Below are 7,978 nucleotides of genomic sequence, written 5' to 3' on the forward strand. Positions count from 1 at the left end.
AAGTTGGCAAAATGAGTACAGGAACACCTCTCAGGGAAAGTCTCTTCTCTGCAGGGGATTTGAACAGGTGTTAATATTTGCTTCCAAAATCAGATCATATTAAGGTTTATATGAGCTTGGTGATGGCAGAGAGTTAGAGCTCATGAGGTAGTTTATATTTTGAGGTAACATTCTGGAAGTAATAAAATGTGAATATTCTAACTTTCTGTTCTCAGGGTGTTCTGTGGAGGATGGGGGCCACCGTTGTCCACACTACACTTTGACCCGATGAACTAATACATGGTGGGGATCGTTGATTTTGTGATGTGCTGCCCTCTCCCTCTTTCCTCTTCCCCACAAGCTTTGCCTCCAGCACTGTAATTGGAAATTAAATGTTATTGTTCAAGTTAGAGGTCATTGACTATGTTAAAGTAACTGTTAACTGCAATAACAGATAAACCCCAGAATCTCAATGGCCTAACATAATCGATATTTATTTCTTGCTAACAGATCATGCAAAGTTCAGTTCGTGGTCCATGGAGAAGTGGCTCCATTCTCCATAGCCCTTCAGGGACCCAGACTCGTAGGCGGTCTGCCATTTCAGCACTTGGCCTCCAAGGTTGCTATGGGCGTCCACCTGCAGCTGGCAGACAAGGACAGAGAGTGTGCAGAACCGTATGTGGTAGTTTAGGGGCCCACCTAGAACTGGCATGAATTCCTTTCACTCAATTCCACCAGCCATAAGTCAGTCACGTGGTCCCATCTAGATGCAGGGGTTTCAGAAATGAAGTCCATGGTGGGACAGTCACTTCTCAACAATTACATTTCATTGCTCTAAATGGAATGTCTTTGATCTCCCCCCCCCCACCAGATTCATACCTTGAAACCTAACACTATGTGATGGATTCCCAGTGTGATAGTATTTGGAGGTGGGTCCTTTGACAGCGATGAGATCATGAGGGAGGAGCATGATCCCTTCATGATGGGATTATAAAAGAGACTGTAGGGGATCCTTGGCCCCTTCCACCCTGTGAGGACACAACTGAAAGGTTCTTATGAGCAAGAAAGTGGGCTCTCATCAGACACTGAAGCTGCCCGAACCTCAGTCTTGGACTTCTCAGCTTCTAGAACTGTGAGGAATAAATTTCTTTTGTTTGTAAAGTATTCTGTCTATGGTATTTTTATTGTAGCAGCCTGAACAAACTAAGACATTCATGAAAAAGGAACACAAAACATTGATGGACAGCTAGGAGACCAGAAAATGTAACAATGATATTGGGTCTCTCTTTAATTTGACAAGTGAGTGTTAGAAACAGATCGTGTGTGGTGATATCTAAATTCAAAGGATTGTTTTTACTTACTTCAGAATGACCTCAAGGAGCTTTATTCTGCCCCTTTCCCTTCCCTTAAGTCCTACCACTCCTGGTACTTGGCTGAATTTTAGCAAAAAACAATCTTTGTGTTGTTCCACTGCTGTCCAGTTAGGAAGCATTTAGTACTGGACACTGTACCCTCTACCAGACACATCTGAAATCTAATTGATAACATCAAATAGCAAAGTGGGTTAACAGATTGCTAGAGAATCCTAGAGCCAATGGCTACAGACCAAATGGGTACCCACACCTGGAGATAACACGATTCCACTGGTTGACTGCACCTGACGGGGTGGGGGCAGGAGACTATACTTTTAGGTAGTTGAAGGAGGCTGCTCTGTCCAGAGACCTTGATTCTAGTCCTGACTCTCCATCCGCTGTGTGATGTTATACCAGTAATTGAGTCTCCCTGGACCTCAGAGCCCTTATCTCTACAATGAGAGCTTTGGATTAAGTGAGCTCTAGGATCACCTGAGACTCTCCACTGTCTGAGCCTGTATCAGATGGTCCATAAACACGCGCGCGCGCACACACACACACACACACACACTTAGATACACCTTTTAGATAAGTTTCAAAGTTAGCCTCAAATTTTTTGTCACTGTTTCTACATAAATGCAATGTGCCTTTCAGGATGCATACACACAAAAATTAACACAGACAACACAATTTGGCGATTTTTGTTTCTAGAGGTGAGGTCATGGTTTTTCTTTGAGTTAATGACTACTCCCATCCAAATGTCTTCCAAGCAGCGATTTAGAGCAAATTTAATGTAAATGAAGCATGCCTCGAAGTATATTCACCTTGTTACTAGGTTTTAGAAAGAAAAAAAAAAAAACACCTCACTTTTGAGAAATTAAATTGAACTTTAAGACATGTACATGGCATTGCTACAGCAGCATATGAAATGTAACACAGAAGAATTTTATTATGTGTACACCCGATACCTGGAAATCCACTATTTATAGGTGGGGTGGGCCATGGAGAGGTGAGGAAATTGAAGGGGCAATGAAAGACGGGGGGGCGGACAGCAAAAAAGAATGAATAATCAAAATAATGCTAAGGGAATTGCAGGAAAGAATGAAGAGCAACATAAATGGTAAATATATGGGCAAATTAAATAAATATAAATAATAATGTTTCATAATTAAAAATGCATCACAATAGTATACATTTTAAAAGCAGACAAATGGAAAGTATTCTAATATCCTTCCATTTTCAAGGAAGAGGCAAAAGTACCAATTTATATTAAACTTTGATAAGTCAAGAATGAATGTCTTAATCTCTAGGGTAACCGCTAAAAGAATATTAAAAGAGTGTATTATTTCTAAGTGAGTGGGGGCAGGGGAGTGAGTGGAATCAAAATAGAAAATAATTGATCTAAAAGAAAGCTAGAAAGAAAAGAAAGATAACAAAGAATATGTGGGACAAAGAGAAGAGTAAGATGATAGATTTGAACAAAAATTTATTTGTAATGTTATAAAATGTAAACAGAATGCTCCAATTAAAATACAAAGATTGTCAGATGAGATAAAAAAGAAACAAAGCCCAACTGAATGCCATTTAAAAAGAAACATCTAAAATATTAAAGGGTAAAAGGATTAAAAAAAGAACTGCCATGCAACAAAAGGTAATGTTAATAAGAGATAATAAATACTTTTGTAGAACAAAAAGCACTGTGAATAATGGAGAGGGACATTTCATAAAGAATTTTTAACAGTAAAACTTCTAAATTTCCATGCGCCTAATGACAAACCCAATCTGTAAAGCAAAGCCTCACAGAAATAAAAGGGGAAGGGACAAATTCACAATCATAATAGGAGATTCTAAATACATTTCTCTCAGAAAACGACAGAAAAGGCAGCCCAAATCAGAAAGAAGAGAAAATTTCAAGAGCCTAGAAAATCAACAAATTTCACCTAAATGAAATTTGATAGATAAATTTTAAAATGACATTTTAATCATATATATATGTATGTGTACATATATGAAGCAGGAAACTGTGTCCTACAGTCAGTAATAATGTTATGCCAAGCTATACTGGAGCCTCAGGCCAAAAGAAAAATCAGAAATACTGACATGTTTATTATTGAAAACTTTGATATTTTGTTCATTACAGATTTTTTGCATTAGTTTTGACTTTTAAAAACACTAATTAAAATAGTGTTAAGTTGATTACCAAATTTTTTGACATCCCTTTAAACTCTACACTCAAGATGAGTATCTCATCCGCCCGCCTCCCGCAGTCCTGGTCCTAAAGCCCATAAAGAAGATAAAAGGGAATCAAAGAAGTACCCAATAAATGTTTTTAGAGGCATAAAAAGAGGAATAAAGGGACAAAGAAAAGGTGGGACAAATGCAAAACAAATAGCAAGATAATGACTGATAGACTTTAAACCATAGTAATCAGCACATTACACCTGAGTTGTTCACACACAATCTGACAATTCCGTCTGGCACAGATTGTCAGTCTGGATAAAAAATCAGACCCAACTGTATGCTGCCTACAAAAAAAAAAAAAAAATGTGTTTTACATATGAAGACTCAAGTGGGTTAAGAGAAAGGATGGAAGATTAAATATGCAGGGGAAGTAATACGTCTCCTCGACCCTCTGGGGCTTTCCAGCTAAGGCTGATACAAAACAGAGTCACTGGAGAAAAGCACAGAGATTTTATTTAGTAATTTTTAACATGTCCAGGGGAACCCCCACAAGAATGAAGATCCAAAGAACTGGCCAGGCCTAAGTACTTATATACTAGGTTAAAGAAAGAGTGGAAAAGCAACTGAACCATATGGGGAGACTACAGAAAGAGAAGTTATTTTAACCCAGTCTATTTGTACAGATCTCGCTCTGCCTAGACTCCTCTTCTCTGGTGAGAAGAAAGTTCCTTTCCCCTTGGAAAAGGGAAGGCATTTTTCCCACGGGAGTTTCATCTCCCGCTTGCAGAAAGAAAAGGGAAGGTCAGCAGGCCCTTCTTGCACCCGCTGTGTTTCAAGTGCCTTAGCTCACAATAATCAATACATCAAAGTGGCATATTTGGGGGCTGCAGATCCTAAACTCTTCCACATGCCAAGTTAACTAATCAAAATAAAGCTCTAGTGGTGACACTGTTCTCAAAGTAGAGTTAGTGCAATGAATAGGGTCAAAGATTAAAAGGTAATTTTATAATGATATAGGTGCTAATTCATTAAGAGAACATAACAATCATAATGTTTATGCAGCAAATAACAGAGCTTCAAAATTTATGAAGCCAAACCTGGCAGAACCATGAAGAGAACTAGTCAAATTCAAAATTATAGTTAGGGAATTCAATATCACTATCTCAATATTTGATAGGATAGTACATAGAAATTCATGAAGGAGAGAAGATTAAAATGTAGATATCAACCAACTTGGCCTCATTGACATTTATAGATCACTCAACCCACCAAAAGAAAAATATATATTATTTTCAAGTACACCTGGAACATTCACCAAGATTGACCATATCCTAGACCATCAATAAATGTAAAAGGGCTCAAGCCACACAAAGCATATTCTCTGGCCAATAGGCAATGAAATAGAAACAAATTACAGAAAGATACCTGGAAAACCATCAAATAGTTGGAAATTAATACCATATTTCTAAATAATCCATAGGTCAAAAAATGATCAAAGGAAAAATTTGAAAGCATTTTGAACTCACTGAAAATGAAAATACAACATATCAAAAGTTGTGGGTCCTGAAAAACCAGTACCTTGCGGGAATTTATAGCAGCAAATCCCTTGTTAGAAAAAAAAAAGGCAAAAGGTCTCAAATCAATGGGTCAGTTTCTACCTTAAGAAACCAAAAACAAAGAAAAACAAATTAAATCCAAAGTAAACAGAAGGAAATAGTAAATAGTGCAGAAACTGGTGAAATAAAAAACAGAAAAACCAATGAAAATTATTGAAACCAAAAGCTGTTTGAGAAAATCAATAAAATCCTTACTGTGACCTGAATCCTTCTAAATTTATTGAACAGAATGGAGAATCCAGAAATAGATCCGCTTACTTAGAGTCAATTTATTCGAGACAAATGTGTCAAAGTAATTCAATGAAGGAAGGATATTTTTTTCAACAAATGGTGCTAGAAAAATTAGATATCTATATGCAAAAAAAGAAACATTTCTCTCACACTTTCTACAAAAATCAAGTGAAATGGATCATAGACTTAAAGTGCAAAACAAACTATAAAACTTTTGGAGGGAAACAGGAGGAAATCCTTATGACCCTGAATTTACGCAAAGATGATTTAGGCAATGGCACAGAAAGCACAAAAATTTCTGTTCTTCAAAAGTCACTGTAAAGAAAATGAAAAGACAAAGCCACAGGCTGGCAAAAAAAAAAGGGAAAAGATACCTGTTAAAGAAATCATATTAAGTAATAATAACTAAAAAATCCAATTTTAAAATGGGTAAATGATTTGAACACTTTACACATGGCATATAACAACATGAAAAGAAGTTCAACGTCATTAGTCATTAGGAAAATGAAAATTCAAACCCCAGTGGGATACTACAACACGTACTAGAATGGCTAAAATTATAAAAGGACAATGTCAAGTGCTAAGGAGGCTATAGGGCAGCAAAAACTCCCAGTGCTGGGGAGGTGGGGGGATAGGTGCAGGCACTTTACCCTACAGCTCGTACCAGAGAGCTACTTATCATGCAGCCCCACTCTCCTACTCCTAAATATTTACCCAAGTAAAATAAAAACTTATGTTGACACAAAAGCCTGGATAGAATTATAAATGGGTATATTGGGTTAAATCATAGTTGAAAACATTTGTGCCAGAAGTGATACCATTTAGAGAGCAAAAAACCAAACCACATAATGGGAGAAAAAATTTGTAAACCATAGATCTACTAAGGGACTTGTATCCAGAGTATATAAAGAACTCTTACAATTTGATAATAAAAAGACAATTAATTTAAAATGGGCAAATGAATTGAATGGCCGTTTCTTGAAAGAAGATATACAAATGGCCAAAAAGCACATGAACAGATGCTGAACACCATAGGTCATTAGGAAAACACAAATCGAGATCAGGAGCTATCACTTCACACCCACTAGGATGGCTAAGTAGAAACAGACAATAACAAGTGTTGACGCAGATGTGGAGCCTTGGGACCCTCCTACTATGATGGTGGGAACTGGCAACTACTAACAGTCGGAGGGAAGAATGGCAGCATACCCATCTGATGGAATTTATTCAACCACTGAAAACTCGTGCTTATGAAGAGTCCGACAGAGGAAGCAAGGTGACTGAAAACAGCAGGATGAAGAGCGGACAGACAGACCAATCACAAGTGTGGGCTGCAGAGAGCGATGCCTACAGCAGGCCTGTGGAGCAGATGGGTCTTTGGAAGGTGAGCCCTAAGGGAGGGAGGGACCAGTTGGAGGGGGGAAGGGAAGAGTTGCTTGCTTTGTCTGCAGGTGGTGGGGGCATGAATTCTGGGACCCTGTCTTTCCCCAGGGGGTGTGCAATCTGCCGGGTCCCACCAGTCCCCACAACGCATCCCCTGCTGAGCCTCGCCCAAAGCCCCCAGGCAGCACCAAGTCACCAAAGGTTAGGGGTGACCTGGGAGGGAATTTACTCCCTTCCATGTCCTTCATCAGCAACCCCACACTTCAGCCACTCTAAATAACACAATTTAAGAAAATCCTGAAAGCACAGGTTCTAAACAAAGCCCCTAATGTGCAGCCCGCCTCCCAGATGGATTGAGAATCTTTATAGAGAATTCCAGCGTTGGCACTGTGGGGACAGCCCGGCCCTGTTGCGGGCTGTCTTCTCCCCAGGCCACGGAAATCAAGTCACCTTGGGGCAGCTCTCGAAGGGGAAATGCAGTTCAGCAGGTAAAGCCAAAGGGTGGGAAAGAGCCGCGCGGGAGCCAGGAGTCCTGGACTCTGATCCCGGCTCGGGCCCTCTGCAAATTACTTCTTCTTCCTGGGCCTTGCTTTCCCCCGTGTGAAGCGCGGTGAAAACCGACAGGTCCTTAGTGCCTCGGTGGGGAATCGCCAGCGTGGTGGCGGGGCGGGGGGTGGCTCCCAGGCAGGTGCACCTGACCGCTGCGGGCAGCAGCCCCCAACTCCGCAGGCCTCCGCGAGCTCCTGGACGACCGGAAGAATGTGGCCGTGGAACTGAAGGAGTCCCTGCTCACAGGGCGGGGAGGGCGAGCGGAGCGAAGGGCCCCAGCGGGAACACGCGACGCCGGGCAGAGGCTGGGCTCGAACCCGCGGACCCCGCACCCGCTTCCAGCCCCTCCCCGCGCGAGGCGGTGACGCAAGAGGTCACGTGATCGCACCCGGAAGCGCGCCGGGGGCACAGGGTGCTGGGCGGTGTAGTGCTGCCGCGGGTACGTGCTCCTCGCCCTCCTTCCGAGCGCGGCTCCCCGCGGCCCCTCCGTGGGCGGCCGGACTTCTTGAGCGCCCCCACGGCCGGCGCGGCCCTCCGGAAAGTAGAGGCCGACCACACCCCGGCCGCGCGGACCCCGCCCTTCTGGCCTGGGTCCCGCCGCTTCAGCTCTCCGGGCCTAAGTTTCTGCAGCCACGGAGTGGGGCGGGCACCCCCAGCCGGGCCCTCTTCCCAGGGAAGCTGTGAGCT

Source organism: Lontra canadensis, unplaced genomic scaffold (assembly GCF_010015895.1).
Source record: "Lontra canadensis isolate GAN:19392208 unplaced genomic scaffold, GSC_riverotter_1.0 scaffold3, whole genome shotgun sequence".
NCBI lineage: Eukaryota > Metazoa > Chordata > Mammalia > Carnivora > Mustelidae > Lontra > Lontra canadensis.